Source organism: Cibotium barometz, chromosome 61, assembly GCF_041138505.1.
Source record: "Cibotium barometz isolate CiBa-2024 chromosome 61, ASM4113850v1, whole genome shotgun sequence".
Classification (NCBI taxonomy): domain Eukaryota; kingdom Viridiplantae; phylum Streptophyta; class Polypodiopsida; order Cyatheales; family Cibotiaceae; genus Cibotium; species Cibotium barometz.
The window spans coordinates 23,735,667-23,753,184 of NC_141106.1; the positions used below are offsets into that span (position 1 = coordinate 23,735,667).

At 47.3% G+C, this 17,518-nt stretch overlaps 1 protein-coding gene across 2 annotated transcripts in view; it reads left to right on the top strand.

Moving 5' to 3' along the window:
• The window catches only part of LOC147604691 (uncharacterized), a 116,735-nt gene that overhangs the window by 97,913 nt on the left and 1,304 nt on the right, over positions 1-17,518 (top strand). The window lies entirely within an intron of this gene.

The window sequence follows — 17,518 nt, forward strand, 5'->3', positions numbered from 1 at the left end:
TCTGCTTTCAGCGGAGCCTGCCACTGAGGCACGTGATGCTTGCAGACAGACTGTGTGGGCCCATGTGCAGAGAAGTGTCACAGATCGTATGCGCATAGTTTTGGGTGAGTCCCTTTCAGAGGATGAGCTTGTTGAGGCTTTGAGGGTCCTTGCGCGTCATAGTTGCCCTGGGGACGACGGATTGACGCCTGCCTTCTTTATGCGCTATTGGGACCTTTTGGGGCCAAGCCTCCGTAGGGGCTTTCAGGATGTTTTGGACATTGGGGTGATGCCATAGAGCTTTTTAGAGGGCTTGATCTTTCTTATCCCCAAGGGGGAGGGAGTGTCAGATGATATTCGGCATTGGAGGCCTATTACGATCCTCAATACTGTCTACAAGGTCCTAGCAAAGGCCTTGAGTTTGAGGATCCGGCCCTTCCTTGGGGAGTTGATTCATGCTACCCAGACAGGATTCGTCAAGGAGTGCAGTATCCTTGACAACATTTTCACCTTTTGGGAGGCGACGGCCCGAGCTAGATTTCTCGGTGAGGACTTGGTCGTGATGCTTCTCGATTTTTAGAAGGCATACGAAAGGGTCGATTGGGGCTTCCTAGAGGGCACTATGCTTCGCCTCGGTTTTGAGCCAGACTGGATTCAAGGAGTGGCGGCTCTATACTCCACAGCTCCTAGCCAGGTGTTGATGGCGGGAGGACGGGAGCCGAGTTTTGAGTTGACCAGATCAGTCCGTCAGGGATGCTCTCTCACTCCGTTCCTTTTTCTCTTCTTTGCAGAGGCTATGAGCATGTATCTGACAGCAGAGGAGGTTGGTTTGAGAGGACTCTAGCTTCGAGTCCGGGGTGAGGACCTGCTTGATTCTGAGTTTGCTGATGACACGGGATTGTTTTTGCATGGCCAGGAGGCCAATCTGCAGAGGGCAGAGCAGTCGCTACAGGTTTTTGGTGTGGCTTCGGGAGCATTGATCAATTGGCGCAAGACAGTGGCTTTTTGGATCAGTAGCGCTCCCGCTCCCGCTCCCGCTCCGTCATGGAGCCCAGACCTGGGTTTTAGATGGATTCCTCCTGGCACAACAGTGCGGTATCTGGAATGCCAGATTGGGCTTGATTTGTCACCTGAGCAGCAGATCGCCTCGCTTCTTCTGAGCATTCGGAAGAAGCTTTTATATTGGAGTACAGCTCGACTATCCTTGGCTGGGAGGGTGGTGGTGACAAATCAGGTGCTTTTAGCGACCATGTGGTACATCACGTCTTGCTGGATCTTCTCGAGCTCTTGCATCAGCCAGGTAGAGAGGCTGATCAGGAACTTTCTTTGGTCTGGGCGGGATGGTCAGCCGGCCCGGGCTAAGGTTGCTTGGGCAGTTATCACTCTTCCGCTGGCCCAGGGGGGCTTGGGTATTATAGATCCAGCTGATCAGAGTAGAGCCTTGTTGGGGAAGCTTATTGTTCGGGGACTGCTTCCAGGCGCTGAGCCTTGGAAGGAGCTAGAACTCCCCCAACAGGGGGCACTTGGGCACCAGAGATACGGTGGATCTTCATAGAGATGAGGAGGACAGGCCTCAGTAGAGGATGGGAGGACAGATTTGCCTTGAGCATCCTGCGAGCTTGGGAGCTGCTGAGACCGGGGCTTTCTCAGAGACCTCCCACTTGTGATGAGGAGCGGGCCAGACAGCCGCTCATCTGGAGCCTCGCGATACGCAGAGAGCATGGTCATATGCTGGGTTCTCGACCTCGTCTAGCCTGGGAACCGTTGGCGGCAGGCCCAGCACGCAGTTTTGGAGATTGGCAGGCCTTTTGCAGCCTCCCGGAGGAGATCCAAGCGGGGAGGCTGAGTCACTTTAGAGGGGGGCTGATTATGAGGGATGACATTCAGGAGGCACTCACTAAGGAGTGGTTCACGCCTTTCGAGCCAGCGGCCCCACGGTGGATGGGAGCCTTTACACAGTTGGAGATCCTGATTGCTGTGAGAGCTTGCACTGAGGATGGTAGATGCCTCTACTATGAGATACAGGATGAGGGTAGACTTCAGAGAGTGGAGGCGGAGTCGCCTTTGGTTGCAGAGTGCATCTTTCAGAGAATACGGGTAGTGGCCGCCGCTTCTCGAAAGTGGCATATTGATCCAGACCCTGCAGATGCGGACTCTGATTGGCGCATATGGGCATATACTGCACGCCCCTTGGCCCGGCTGCATTGGGACCCTGGCGAGTACGAGTGGCATGATCCTTATGCGTCCCCCGAGGCCACAGAGATCACCTTTTTCCAGTACACTGTTCGGGTGGGGAGGCATGTTTTGACTGCGAGGAGGATGGTCTCTCCAGCTGCATCGGAGCATTGGCGGCTACAGGGACTCTCACAGGAGTTCCTGGAGGATTTTTGGACCAGGCTCTGGGCTAGCCGACAGGCATGCAGGATCTCGACTTTCCAGTGGCTGGTTGCCCACAGGGGCTCTGCAGTTGGCACTTGGCTTGTCTACAGTGGTCTTCCGTCGGCCTGCGTCAGATGCGGCCACCCATTGGAGACACAACGACATTGCCTATGGGATTGTCCACAGGCACAGCAGATTTGGTTGAGGATTCTGCGCATTTTGGCCCCCCTCTCTCCATCGGGCATGTATACGTGGGGAGCCGCTGCTTGGTCGACTTCGTCAAGGCCTGCTCTGGGATACGAGTCGGAGTAGGACAGCCAGGCCATCAGATTCATTCGGGGCCAGCCTCGCCTTGTTCCTTCACCGGATTTCTCGTTTGCCGGCTGGACACAGGAGAGGGATCTACGATGGGAGCTCCTCAGTAGCCTCACCATATGGTTCACCTAGAGAGCCCGTTGTTTCAGGGCCTTTGAGGGGAGACTGGAGCCACCAGCAGAGACTGTTCGGAGTATCTGGCAGGAGTTGATTCACACCCTGCGACAACAGTATGACCGCATCCGGGGCGACTCGGATTGAGCGATCTTGCGGCGCCAGGCCTTCCACACCACTTGGCGCAGCGGCCCCTTCTATACTCTACACGCGGGTACCCCCCGATGGCACTTAGGCCACCTGTTTGGATTTTCCCCCCTCGTATTGTATGATATAGCCTCTCAGTTATTTGTACTTGTATTTGCACTTTTTTGCACCTAGGGAGAGTCTCCGTAGCTGCCTTGATTGCATCTTTGCTTTGCCTTCTTATGAGCAAGAGAGGGGAATACAAGCAAATACTTGTATGGGTGGGTGCCCTTTTGAGGGTTATTGAGGCCCAAAACTGTCCCATACCTCCATCTCATCTTCTTGCAAACCCTAGAGTTGGTACCATTGGCTTGTTGGCACTCCTCAACCCTAACTGCAAGCATCAAGGAGGTCTTCATGCAGTCTGCATTAGTGTTGAAGAAAACACAGGTCTAACCAGGTGTAGAAGCCTAAACGCAAGTCCTATAGCTGTTCAACAGATGCTATACAAGGCAGACGACACCATTTGGCCACCCAAGTGGACTTTCCGTGTTTTGTGTCAAGGTATAGGAGGCGAGGGACCTACGTGTCACCCGTACTGAGGCCAAGATTCGTGTCACCTATGGGAGGCCAGGCCTCGTGTCGCCCGTAGTGTTGCCAGGTTGCGGAACCCACTGTCAGGGATCCCAGTTTAGGTTTCCCACTGAGCCAGCTTTGTGCTTGGGAAGACCTGTTATTTACAGGTTTGCGCATCTCTCTTACTACTACTCCCTATGCAACTCAACATTCACAGGGAAGCTCCCCAAGCTGCCGTATTGGTTTGTACCTGTCTGTACATGCACGCTGATGTATTGTACCCAACCAGATATTGTACCTGCCGTACCTGTTTTCATACCAGTTGTACAAGCTGCCATACCAACTGTACATGTCTCTGTACCAACTGCCATACTTGCTGCTGTATGGTACATGGTTGTACTCGCCTGCACCACTTGTACCCAACTGTACCTGGTTGTACCTGCTATACCTGACTACACTGCCTATGTACCTGCAGCCGTACATACCTGTACTTACCAAACTTGTTGCGGCACTTACCGAACTTGCTACTGAACTTGTTGTACCCACGGTACTTGTTGTACCTAGGTCCTACAGAATCTGTTGTTTGTGTACCTGTTGTTCCTATAGTACTCGTTGTACTCGGCTGAACCTATTGTATCTACTACAGTACTTGCTTCCTACCTGCAGTATGTGATACGTGCTTGAGTACCTACTCTGCTACAAGTACATGTTCGCGTACTTGTCACAGTATGAGTACCTATTCGTGTGCTTGTGCTACTAGGATCTACACCACAGCCTCTATGAGTGAGTGAGCCAGGTTCTAGTACGAGAGCACCTGCATGTGCGTGGTCTCGGAATAACAGTTTTTCATTCACTCCACTCTAGGTGTATGAGGTTGGTGGTCTGGTCACTTTGACTCTTTCGACCAATCCTGCATCGACATTCTACTCCAACACACTTTTGTTTGGGTAACATGTATTCATTACTTGCATTGCATGAAATATATCTAGCTGGAAAGCCCTTGGAGATTTGTACACAAATTATATACTCCAGTAATATTGAGGGGGGGTTGGTCCATCGGAGCCCTAGTGGTGGTGTAATGTGCAGTGTTGTTTCAATTCTGTGTTGCATTGTGCTGGTTCATATTTAAGTGGTGTTGATGAGCTTGTTGTTCACGAGATGGTGCCTAGGGACATTCACACCTAACCGGTGTCACTACAGTGGTATCAGAGGCTAGAACACAGTTGTTTTCCTGTTCTTAGTGGAGAAACAATCATTTGGGCATTGGGCTCCGTGTGAATAGCTGTCATACACTAAGAACAACCATGCACAGAGTGGGCAAGGGCCTAGTTCACATGGCCAACCAAGTGGTACACATGCTTTTGATACTTTGGGTAACATGCATACACATACAGGTTATGTGGAGAAGCAGACACCTGTGGGACAGCACTTTCAAGGCAAAGAGGAGATGCATGAAGATGACCCAAATGTGTTGAAGGCCGAGAAGGAACACATAAAGAGGCAATTTATTTCCAAGAAGGAAGAGTTGAAGGTGTTCATGAGAACCCGTAGGTTCATAAGCTTATGGAGGCCACAAAGGCCGAGTCTATGATTGCACACACGATGGACTCTATGGCCAAGGAATTAGGTGTGAACCCTCGAGACATAGCTCTCAACTAAGTCATATGTAGTCAAAGGAAAAGCAAGTGAACTTCGTGTTAAAGAACTCCCGCGTAGGTAATGATTTGTCTTGCATTATCAAGTCTTATGTACACAAGGATGAGGTTTTAGTGACTTCAACGGAAGCCTCTACCCCACATGGGTTAGTAAAAGAAAGAGGTGTACATGCACACGAGAGAATGGCAATATGATGGAAACGTATATGTGATGCATGCTTCCCATGGGGAAAGTGATGGGCATGTTAGCCACCGTACTTTGCCTATGGATTTAGCCGAGGAAGAAACCCATCATGGGCTGAAAGTTATGGCATAATGTTGGGACAATCATGTGTCACCCGCTACTCATGCAACCGAGTATGCCTCATGAGAACAAGTTTCATGCAGGGATCCTTTTGTGAATGCAAGTGCTGGGAGGCCACCTCTGCATTGCATAGGGCACATGCTTCCATGCGGCATGTTTTTGGCCATGCACCTACTGTCGCCCCGTTGGATAAGGGGAAGAGGATGATAGATGAGGAGGCTCACCATGCCAAGAGGCTGAAGGAATTTAAGGCAAGTGATAAGTCTGTCAAGTTTGAAGCTTATCGTGGTGAATATGATGCAAGCAAGGCAATGGCTTTCATAGTGCAGTTTGATATTGCCTTTAGTGATGAGATGTTTCCCAAGAAGTCAAAGATTTGCCATGTAAGCATGTTTCTAAAGGCCCAAGGGCTCGGCTAACAATTGGTGGATCACTAAAAAGCTTTCTAGTAGCCCTATTCAGACATGGGAGGACTTCAAAGAGAGGTTCTATGCATAGTTCTTGCCTCCCAATGGTGTAGTCTGGCTCCAACGAGTTTACAAATCCAGTCTTGATACACATCACCTTGCAAGACTACATAGCAGCCGCTCTTGCCACAGAGCAATTAGAGCACAAATTGTAGCGTTCTAGCAAAGGGGATCATGCTTTCAAGGGCAAAGAGAGGGTTGGTAAAAACCTGCAAAAGAGTGGACAGCATGCTAAATCTTATGTGAAAGACGCGAAAAGTGGAGGGAAGGCTGTAACTTCATAGCCCAAAGCTGCCTCTCAGAAAAAGCACAAGTTTAGCTTACCCCTAGAACAAACAGAGCGAAATGCTAAAGAGGGAAAATGCCTCTCATGTGGCAGGGATCACATGTTCATGAGTGTCCTAAATGCAAGAATTGTTGGGTATTTAGAGATTCACATGCGTGTCCATCGTGTGCATTCTAGCCAATGGCCACCCGTAAATAGAAATGAGCATTCTAGCTTAATTAGCTACTCACAATTCATGCTCCATGAGCTATCTGGTAATTACCAACTCACAATGATCAATTTGAAGGACAAAGTAGGAGGCTGGTTACATAGATGCATTGTCCAGAAAGCTATATGTGGTTTTGCCTCACTTGGGGACTCATCTCCCATGCATGAATTGTACCACATAGATGTTGATTTTGTGGCTGGTCGTATACATGCCTCGTATGTGATCAAAGATGGCTATCTCATGAAAGATAACTGCCTAGGTATTATGTCAAGACTCAAACATGAGGCAAAAGGTCATTGATGAGTGCCATGCTCCTCCATATGCAGGACATAGAGGACATGATTGCATGCTATTTCTTTTGGCCAAGCATGTGCAAGGAAGTTGAGGCAGATGTACGTGCAGGTATCACATGCTAAAAGGTCATGTTTGACAGCCTAAAGGCTCTAGGTTTGCTTTAGTTGTTGCCTATTCCCTCGCAACCATGGGAAAGTATTGCAATAGACTTTAGCATCAGCAAGACTTTTGCCTAGATCTCTATCCAGAGACAAGATAAAAACAGCACCAAAAGCTTTCTCAAAATAGTCCATGAATCAGCCCCAAGACAAGGCTAGGACTGTGAGAGTGAAGAACACCAACTGGAGCCACATGTGTGGCTAATTGTACAAACATTGTTCTACTGTTGTACGACAGCTTCTATGTTGTGCTTTTCTGTGTGCAGCCAGCCGAGGAGAACAAAAGCATCGCTGATGTAGTTGACCAGCGCACAAACGATAGCAGAAACGAGAGAGAGAGAGCGCTTAGTTGCCTGCTGTTGCTGCTGTGTACGGCCAGCGCACAGAAGAGAGAGAGAATTGTATGGCCAGCGCTGAGAGGGAAAAAGGGGCAGCCGTAGTCGACCCATTGGTGCATGCGCATGAGGCTGAAAACAGCCCTCCCTTACCTCTTTAAATCTATGTATTTGATGTGCTTTTTGCCTTTTTGCTAAAAGTAGTTGAACTTGCCCAAAATATTGGCTTTTGTGCTTTTCCCAGGCTTGTTGCCCAACTTTTCTCTAGGCACCTCCTTTTGTCCACCTTTCCATGCCCCAAATAATAATATGTCGAGCCCTTCATTAAATATATGTGAACACACTGACTTATAAGCATTATAATACTTTGATGAATAAAATCCCATGCTGCTCATGCTCTGTAGGCATCTTTCATGCCAAACTTTGCCAGTAAATGCTTCAGCTTTCTCTTGTGAAAATCCCCATTCTCACCTTGGTTTTGTTAGTGTGTGAAACACCGATCAAGATTGGTGAAGGGACCAAATGGTGACAGCATTCTCGGTTCAGTGTAGCCATGATGCATGCATGTTGGTTGCAGATACACATCAATGGTATTTTGACAGTGGTGCTAGCAAGCACATTATGTCACAACGCCACTTATTTACTTCATTGGGAGATGCACCCAATGTTACATGTGCCAAGAACCCCTCTTATCTAGTCAAAGGAGTTGGGGAGATTGTGCTCACTACTACCAATGGTGGGACAATAATGCTCTCCAATGCATTGTATGTGCTAGGAATAAAAAAGAATCTCTTGTCAGCTTGAGCCATTGTTGGATCTGACCTAGCTGTCCGCTTTGTTGATGAGACAGATGCACTGTACATGATTGCAGTGATGGAGATCTTCTTGTTGCTTCAGATACCTTATGTCATGGTATTTAGAGGCTTGATTGTTGGGTAGGAGGGCAGCTAACCTGCACGCGCGCTCAAGCACAAAGAAACGTGAGAGTGCTGGAAAAGATGTACTCAATAATGAATAAAATGAAAGTACAAACGAGTACTAAAAAGCCTAGGGCTAAGTGCCCAACACACAAGAGTGTGTTCACATGAGGAAAAAACCTATGTCCAGCTACAGGGAAAAAGTGCCGTGAATGAGCTGAGTTCACACCTGAACTGGCCGGGAGTGGCCGGGTGGACATGACCAACAAACCCCCCTCAAGTGAATGGTGTGAACGGGTAGCAGGGTAATAAAGCTGTGAATGCTGCCCTGCACTATGCTCCACAGTAAGAGTGATCAAGAGAGATCACGATGGCAAAGATGAACTCCAGTGCCAATGGGAAAAGCAAGCACTATGTGATGGGGAAAATAAGAAACCCCCATGTCATAGTGCTAATGGTAGAGCACGGTGGTACATACACGCATCATCTGAAATGCATGTCAACAAAGATCATGTGGACATCACCTGCATCAAATCAAGAGGCATCGCATAATACCCCCCTAAAGGCAAGCATCCAAATGCCCTGCATGTAATCCACATCAATGACAACAAGAGAGCAAAACATATCTTTGTAACTGCACTAGTGATAAGCATAAGAAGAGGTAGCAGATATACGCATGTGTAAAGGCAACAGGATCGAGAAGTCATGCCTGTAAGACATGCAATTTAAGCTACAAGAGAGAAACTCATCAATGGAGGATCCGATGAGGAAAAATCAGAAATGGTAGACCGTAGGGCTGATAAAAGTAAAAATTCAGCAATGGGGAAAGCTGAAAATCGGGAGAAAAAAACTCTCAGCAATGCCATGATCAGTGGCATGTATGGCAAGTGTAAAGATGCATAATCCCACAATGAATAATATACATGTGACATGTCAAAACCATGAGGGCAAGGGCCAAGTGTGTAGAAGGCACTCCCAGTAAACATCACATGTGAGAAAGTGACAATGTCAACACTATAGAAACAATCCCGCTGCAAGGGAAAACAGCATAAAAGGCATCTCCAGTGGACATCACATAAGAGAAAGCGTCTAGCATAGACAAGCATAAGGGTCAACAAGCATAAGTGACCATGAGGCATCACCAACTGTATGTGGGCAAGTAAAACCCCCCTGAAATGCATCTACCAAACAGTGCATACACCAAGAAGTACTAACTATAGAGCATAGTCATCAAAAGCAACGACATCAGAAGACATCTCTGCAGGTGATGAAGATGTAATGGTCAAGGCTTATACATGTGTAGCCAAATTGGCCTGATCTGCACCTGTGGAAGAAGATGCTAGCTTCTTCTTTTTTTCACTCTCAATATGCTTCTTGCATTCTTCTATGGTGTGCCCTGTTTTCCTACAATAATTACAGCGCTTTTTCTTTTCAGGCTTGTCCTCTGTCTTGGGAGGATCCGATGGGATAGGTTTAGGCCTAGATCGATTCCCACGAAAGGGAGTAGCCATTGTTGACTCAGAAGACATCATGTTGTTCCTGTTTGAACGGGATTGCTCTTCACTGAGTAAGAGAGTCACAAGGTTGTCAAAAGTGACCGCATTAGGTGCATTGCCAACCAACAACCGCAAAGTGGTGCCAAATGTTTGATAAGAGCTAGACAAATTATGCAAAACTGTCTGAACAAGATAGCCTTCTGTCAAGACCTCATCAATGTAAATGAGCTGCTCTCGAAGGTCTTTCACATGCGTAAGGTACTGATCGATAGAGTCACCTTCAAGCATGCGGTTAGTCTCAAGCTTGCTCCGAAGGTAAGTGTCATGTGCATCACAGATGCCATGGACATGCTCAGGGCTAGATCCAGAAGAGGCAGCCAGATAAAGAAACATGAACCAGTAGAAGATGATGGAGCAGGACTTGGAGCAAACCTTGATCAAGAGGAAGAAGTCGGCTGGCTGTAGGAGGTGTCGGCTGAACCAGGGGACAAAGGCAGCAGGCTGCGCATCATGAACAAGACCAGGCGGCTGCGTTAAAAGGAAAAGCATTAAATGCTTTTAGAACTGGCCGACCAGCAGTCGGCCAGCTTACACAATGTCCAAGAACACTATAAAAGCCACCAAGTGCTCCTTGTTTTGGTCATTCCACCCACTAGGGGTGTGGGTCACTTAGAGGTCCCATAGGGACAGAATTTAGGGTTAGGAACCTTTTTATGAAGGCAGCCCATGGCTGTAAAGATTTGTACCTTTTTTTGTACATAGTATATACTGAATTTCCAGCACTTCTCACTCTCTCTCTCTACTCTCTCTCTACCTGCGTTTTTGCATCATGGTGCGTTTTTGCATCAAGAGGTCTTCAAGAGTGTTTAGGGCTGAAAGAAGACTACCCAGAGCTTCCGCGCGTTACATTGGTATCAAAGCATCAGGCTCAGCAAAGCTAAACACTGATTCAGTCCCAGATGATGGTGTACAGGTCCAAGGTACAGGAAAGTACACGGATTCGAAGCCCAAGGCGGGAACACAGATCGGGAAGAACTCCCAGGAGGTTTGTTGGTGGTGTTCCACAGTGCCAGATGGGGATGGCAGTTCCGTGAGCTAGATAGGTTCTAAGGGAACGGTCCCAAGGGAGGTTGATCCTCCAAGGGTGATGTGAGAGTGCCAGACTCAGTTCCAGGAACGAAGACCAAGACGGTGTTCAGAGTCAGGGCAGGAATGGATTGTGGACTAGAGGAAGACCAGATGCATAGATCTTCATCAGAGACAGAGTGGTTTGGAGAACAGACCGGATTTTCAGAGAAAAAGGTTTGCCAGGGATGGATGATGACAGAGGGACTTCGGAACAGGATTGGGATGATGACAGTCATCCAAGAGCAGGTTGGATTCCCGTCATCAAGTTTAGCAGAGGGGGATGTCATGTGCATCACAGATGCCATGGACATGCTCAGGGCTAGATCCAGAAGAGGCAGCCAGATAAAGAAACATGAACCAGTAGAAGATGATGGAGCAGGACTTGGAGCAAACCTTGATCAAGAGGAAGAAGTCGGCTGGCTGTAGGAGGTGTCGGCTGAACCAGGGGACAAAGGCAGCAGGCTGCGCATCATGAACAAGACCAGGCGGCTGCGTTAAAAGGAAAAGCATTAAATGCTTTTAGAACTGGCCGACCAGCAGTCGGCCAGCTTACACAATGTCCAAGAACACTATAAAAGCCACCAAGTGCTCCTTGTTTTGGTCATTCCACCCACTAGGGGTGTGGGTCACTTAGAGGTCCCATAGGGACAGAATTTAGGGTTAGGAACCTTTTTATGAAGGCAGCCCATGGCTGTAAAGATTTGTACCTTTTTTTGTACATAGTATATACTGAATTTCCAGCACTTCTCACTCTCTCTCTCTACTCTCTCTCTACCTGCGTTTTTGCATCATGGTGCGTTTTTGCATCAAGAGGTCTTCAAGAGTGTTTAGGGCTGAAAGAAGACTACCCAGAGCTTCCGCGCGTTACAGTAAGCTACACGAGCCTCATTGCAACCTGAATACAACGCCGCCAAGGTATCCCAAGCACCCTTTGCGATGGTGCAAGAACGAATGTGCGGAATGATATGCCTGCGGCACGAGAGAGCAATCAACGCATGGGCCTGAGCATCCCTAGCATCCCAAGTACGTTGCTGCTAGGTAGGAGGAGGACGAGGAGGTGGACTTGCAGGAGAGTGAGCAGGAATCACTTCACCTTCCGTTGGAGCATGTGCGAGAGGACGCTCCTCGGTACCATCCACATAAAGCCATACATTCTTGGCAACCAATACATGATGCATCATATACGCCCACATAAGGTAGTTATTCCCATTGAGCTTGTCCTCTTGAGGTAGCATGACAAAGAGGTCATTGTTACTGTTGGCCATGACAACATAGCAAATCTATTCATAGGTCACCACAAGAGTAGGCAATGCCCAGCAAAAGTGTAAGAATGCAAGAGATAAATAGCAGGATAATCAATGGACTGAAAGGGAACTCCTTCACCACAAGAAATACATATGCATGTCCCAAATCTGCAAGTGTATTGCGCGATAATGCAAATCTGTCGAAGTGTTCACAATGGCATACATATACTGCAGCAAACCACAAATGTATACATGTGCCGTAAAAAACACGATCAGCTGACACCTGTAAGAGCTGCAAGTGCTCAAATCCTGACAAAATCAAAGGTAAATTGGTCGAATGCTGCAAAAATGGGCTCAATGTAGAAAAGCTCCAATTTTTAGGCAGCCAATTAGACCAAATCTGAACTGGCACCTCTAAATCTGCTAAGGTGTCCAAATGGCCAATTGTCACATGTACCAAATGCTGTAATGCCCAAAAAATTGGGGGAAATGCCCCAATGCCAAGTAAATGTGCTTGTAACATCCAAAATGCCTGTAACATCCAAAATGTCTATAATAGATCTCCAAATAGTGTCAATTTTTGCAAAATCCCCAAATTTCTAGTGCAATTATGCACCAAATCTGCTAAAATCAATGCCAGTGTGTGCCAATGTACAGGCGACGCAGGGGAATTCTATACGGCTGGTCGAGTCGGGCAGAGCAAGGGCAGTTACAATCGGTGGAGAGGGCAGGTCGGCACAGGTCCCGGTGCAGAAGGTGGCAGCTACAATAGGCGGGGTGCTCGACGGGTGGCGGCAGCTTGAGGTACAATCGGCGGCCGTTTCGAAGTCGTCGATTTTAATAAGGTTTTTAAAACCTTACGAAAAGCCTTATTAAAAGGATTTTTTAGTAAGCCTTTTAAATTGACTATTGCGAACCGAAAACAGGCAGCGCACAGGAGCTGGTCAGGCATAGGTACAACAGGTCGCTTCAAGGAGGGGCGCACAATAGTTCGTGCGGAGCAGTGTTCAATGCTCAGTGCAGTAGGAAGCAAGAACCCTAACCCTAATGTTGGGTGGGCAGCATGGTGTATCCCTAACCCTAACCCTAACCCTAACCCTAACCAAGCTCTGATACCAATGTTGGTGGGTAGGCTAAGTGCCCAACACACAAGAGTGTGTTCACATGGGGAAAAACCCTTTGTCCAGCCACAAGGAAAAAGTGCCCGGGAGTAAGCTGAGTTCACACCTGAACTGGCCGAGAGTGGACGGGTGGACATGACTAACATTGATGTATATGAGAGAGCTACACATGAAGCACTTGCAGTCGCATATGGTTTCTGCTTTGCCTCCACTTGCAGCACCCATCAAACATATATGTGAGGGTTGCATATTGGGCAAAATGCATCGGACACCGTTCCCAAAGATGGTTGAGTGAGTGCATATTGATGATTGTGGTCCGATGAGGACACCATCTCTTGGAGGATGCCTCTATTTTTGTTGCATTCATTGATGACCTTTCTTGATTCACTTGGGTCTATGCTATGAACCAAAAGTCAGAGGTGTGCAATGAAGTTTCAGGCACTTTCAGCACAAGTCAAAGGGGTGTCGTGAAATTTTAGGCATTTTCAGCACATGGCTGAAAGTGAGGGTGCAAAGTGCAGACTCTAGTATAGATAGATAGAGGAGGGGAGTACATGTCCAAAGAATTTAATGCGTACTTGTGTGAGGGGGAGGCAAAGGGAAGGGAATTGACTGGGTTGAACAAAATCAGGTTTGCACTCAAGTGTCTAAGTGGGTCAAAAACAAGCAGGCTTAGAAGGGCGAGCAGAAGGATCAGTCTCGAAAGGTCATTCCAATGGTAGTTGAGTCGGGTGAATCTGAAGCAGTCATTCTTGATGGAACAGAGGTTCTGACCTCAAGAGGACTAACCGTGACTTATATCAAGAAACCGAAGGGATCAAAAAGTCCATTATATGATCTATGGGAGGATTTCAAGAAGCAACCAATTCATACGACGGTAGAGCAACTTTTGACACTTGTTCCTAATTCTCGACAGCAGTTAGCCTCTGAAGGCTTCACAAATCCAGCACCAAGTCCACAATCTACTATTAATTACCAGTTCAACATTAGTGTACCATGCCATATACACCTCAATAGAATGGTGTATCGGAAAGAAAGAATAGATCTCTTATGGAGATGGCACGATGTATGGTTAAAGGCCAGAATTTGCCTCATAGGTTTTGGATGGAAGTTGTTGTGTGTGCAACATATGTGCTTAACAAGTGTCCAACAAAACCTTGCAGACTGTCACTCCTTACAAAGTTTGGCATGGTAGAAAGCCATCAATGGCTCATTGGTTGCTTAGCTTATACTCTTATGCCTGAGCAGCACCACACAAAGCTTGATGACAAGGCAGTGAAATGTATCTTTGTGGGCTATACTTCAGAGAGTTAAGGGTACCGTCTCTACCATCCTGCTTCTCAGCGGGTTATGGTTAGCTGAGATGTTGTTTTTGTGGAGAATTCATCTCAGCGCTTACTTGAATGTGAAAAACAGCCAACTGTTGGCTCACATTATCTCTTTCATACTCTCCTTACCTCATACAACACACACTTACCAAGTGTTGGGCATTTGGACGCTCAGCCTATGGCTGGAAATCAGCCCATAGTTGCTGAAAATCAGCCCCCAGATGCTAAAAATCAGCAACCATCAATGCCACATGTTGCGCCCATTGATCAATCAGACATTGATGATGTAGTGGAAGAAGAAAGGACAGCAACTCAACAGGCTAAGTCGGGGCCTTGTTGGCTGTTGCAAACCTTGCAAGACAATGTAGTGGCTCCTTTGGTAGGTAGAACATGTGCTAGTTCTCGCCATGGACCTGGGTATTATGTGGATTATGCTCTTATGAACAACTATTGGTGCGATGAAGAAGAACTAGTTTCATTTGAAGAAGCACAAGAGGATCCAAATTGGATGCACGCCATGCAGCAGGAATATGATTCCATTTTGAAGAATGGCACTTGGATTTAGTTGACTTGCCTCTCGGCAAGAAAGCTATTGGTTCAAAGTGGGTCTATAAGATCAAAAGAAAGCTTGATGGTAGCATTGATCGCTACAAAGCCAGATTGGTAGCAAAAGGCTATACACAGTAGAAAGGCATAGATTACGATGAAACCTTTGCATCCACATCTCATTTGACCACCATCAGGTACATCATTGCTATGGCAGCACATCATAGTTGGAATTTACATCAGTTGGTGTCACCAATTTGGGCACGTTCATATGTAAAAGGACTCTGGGAATTCCAGAGTGCCCAAAATAGCACAAGTATTGAGAACAGGGGATTTTCATTCCTCATGCATGTGCATAAATGGCGAATGCATGTGAATGCATTAGAGGATTTTTGCTAGAGAATGAGGTGTTTCTGTGTGTCCTACTTGCATGGATGTGTGAAGAGATAGGGAGTGCCGTGGACGCTTGGCAGTGCTTACTAGTTCCTCTTGGTTGTAACATGTTATTAATTCTCTTTACCCTTTTGTCATAGACTTGGGAGCACATTTTTATCTCTTTCCCTAATTTCTAGTTTGAGAACAGGGAAAGTGTTTGTTCTTGTCTTTCATGCACATGTTGGAAATTTGGTGCAAAGCACCCTCATGCTTGTAGTGAACAAATACTCCTTGGAATGAAGTTTTTTCCGCGGGGAAGAGGGGGAGGGGAGGGGGGGACCCAGTGATGTGTTGAGAGAGGTTAGCTTTCGTTCATTGGTTTGCAAGCGTATTCAAACTAGGATTGGTATTACTACTTGGGTGCCCACGCCATTACAGTTGGACATCACAACCGCCTTCTTGAACGTTGATTTGCATGAGGTCTATGTATCTCAGCCTCATGGTTTTGTTTATAAGGGTCAAGAAGCCAAAGTATGCGGGTTATGGAAAGCTTTGTATGGCCTTAAGAAGCTCTCAAAGCATGGAACGAGAAGACTTGGTTGCACATGGGTTTTGTAATAGTCCCACACAGAGCACCCTCTTATGTCAAGAAGACTCCGGGAGGATGTGTTCTTCATCATTTTATACGTTGATGTACATCGTGCTCACAAGCCCCGATGTTAAGAAGATTTCTTTAAGGCTGAATTACAGGTTTCTTTTGAGATGTTAGATTTGGGCCCGTTGCATTACTATTTGGGCATTCAGCTCTCACAGCATAACAATGAGATTGTCTTGATGCAGTCAAAGTATATACAGAGACTGTTGAAAAGGTTTACTCTTGAGGATTGTGAGCCTGTGGCTACATCAATGAGACATGTGCCATGCTAAGCATTCAGGATTTTGGTGAGCTTTTTAATCAAACACTATCAATAGGCTATTGGATGCTTGATCTACTTATGCAACACCAAGCTGATCTCTCCTGCGTGGAGCATCTCCCTACATAATGATAATGCACCTCAATGTGCTTTGTACAAGCATGAAACATTGGGTTCCTCGCAATTGCCAATGCCCTTTGAGAGTCACTGTAGATAAGAATGGAGGACTACTATCAACAACACTAAGATATGCTAAAAGGCATCTGAGCCATACACACTCAATGGTAGCTCCAAATACTGCGCTTTACTCAGCCTCATAGTTAGATGTGGCCACTATTGGCTGTTTCTTGTTGAGCCATGATATGCATGAACCACCAAGAAAGAAACAAAATCCGCTAGTGGACACTCTGGTGTCGTAACATCTTGCCCTTCTATATGAATCATTGTAGGCAACACCTGTGACACCGCGCCCCCCCCCCCCCCCCCCCCCCCCCCCCCCCCCCCCCCCCCCCCCCCCCCCGGCGGGCGTGCCCGCGATAGAACAATCCAAGGAACTGAGTGCCTAACGGAAAATCCACTTGATAGCCTGCCAATGCCTGCTGGTACCTGGGCAATGCATAAATCTACTCAATTGTGAGACACACCATACTGAATATCTAGCCGCTGGCCCGTCCAAGATATCCATAATGGGGGAGAGAAGTAGAGTTAACAGGCTCGCTAGATCCATCGGGTGTGGGAAAGTGACCCTTTGTCGCTCAAAAGTCTCTTGAATCTAGAGCTGGTGGGTGGGGTGGGGTCAGGAACATTAGGCTCGCTGGAGTATAGTGGGTTGTCCTCTTGTGGTCGGAAGAAACGGGTGATGGTTGGTTGGACTCTGGAGGGGGTATGGGTAGGGTTGGGGCTCTCTGAGGAGCGATTCTGTGTTCGACGGAGCTCAAGGAGGAAGAGTCCGAGGCAGCACTGATGTGGTCTATGATCCTCTGTCCAGAGGCCCAAATGCCTCTCTATAAAGGCAATGAAATCTCCCCCGGATCTCATAGTATACGGGGCAATGGCAAATGGTAGAGAGAAAGTTGCCGAAGGTCAAACCCCTCTCTTGAGGGAAACTGGAAATGGCCTCTGATTTTGTAATATGCTGGGAATGAAAGGACAGCATGCTCCTTGGTTTCAACCTCATGCATAGAAAAAATCTTGCATACTTGCAGCTGTTGACACTTGGTTCTCTCATTGCGAGTGTCGTCTCTCTCACGGGG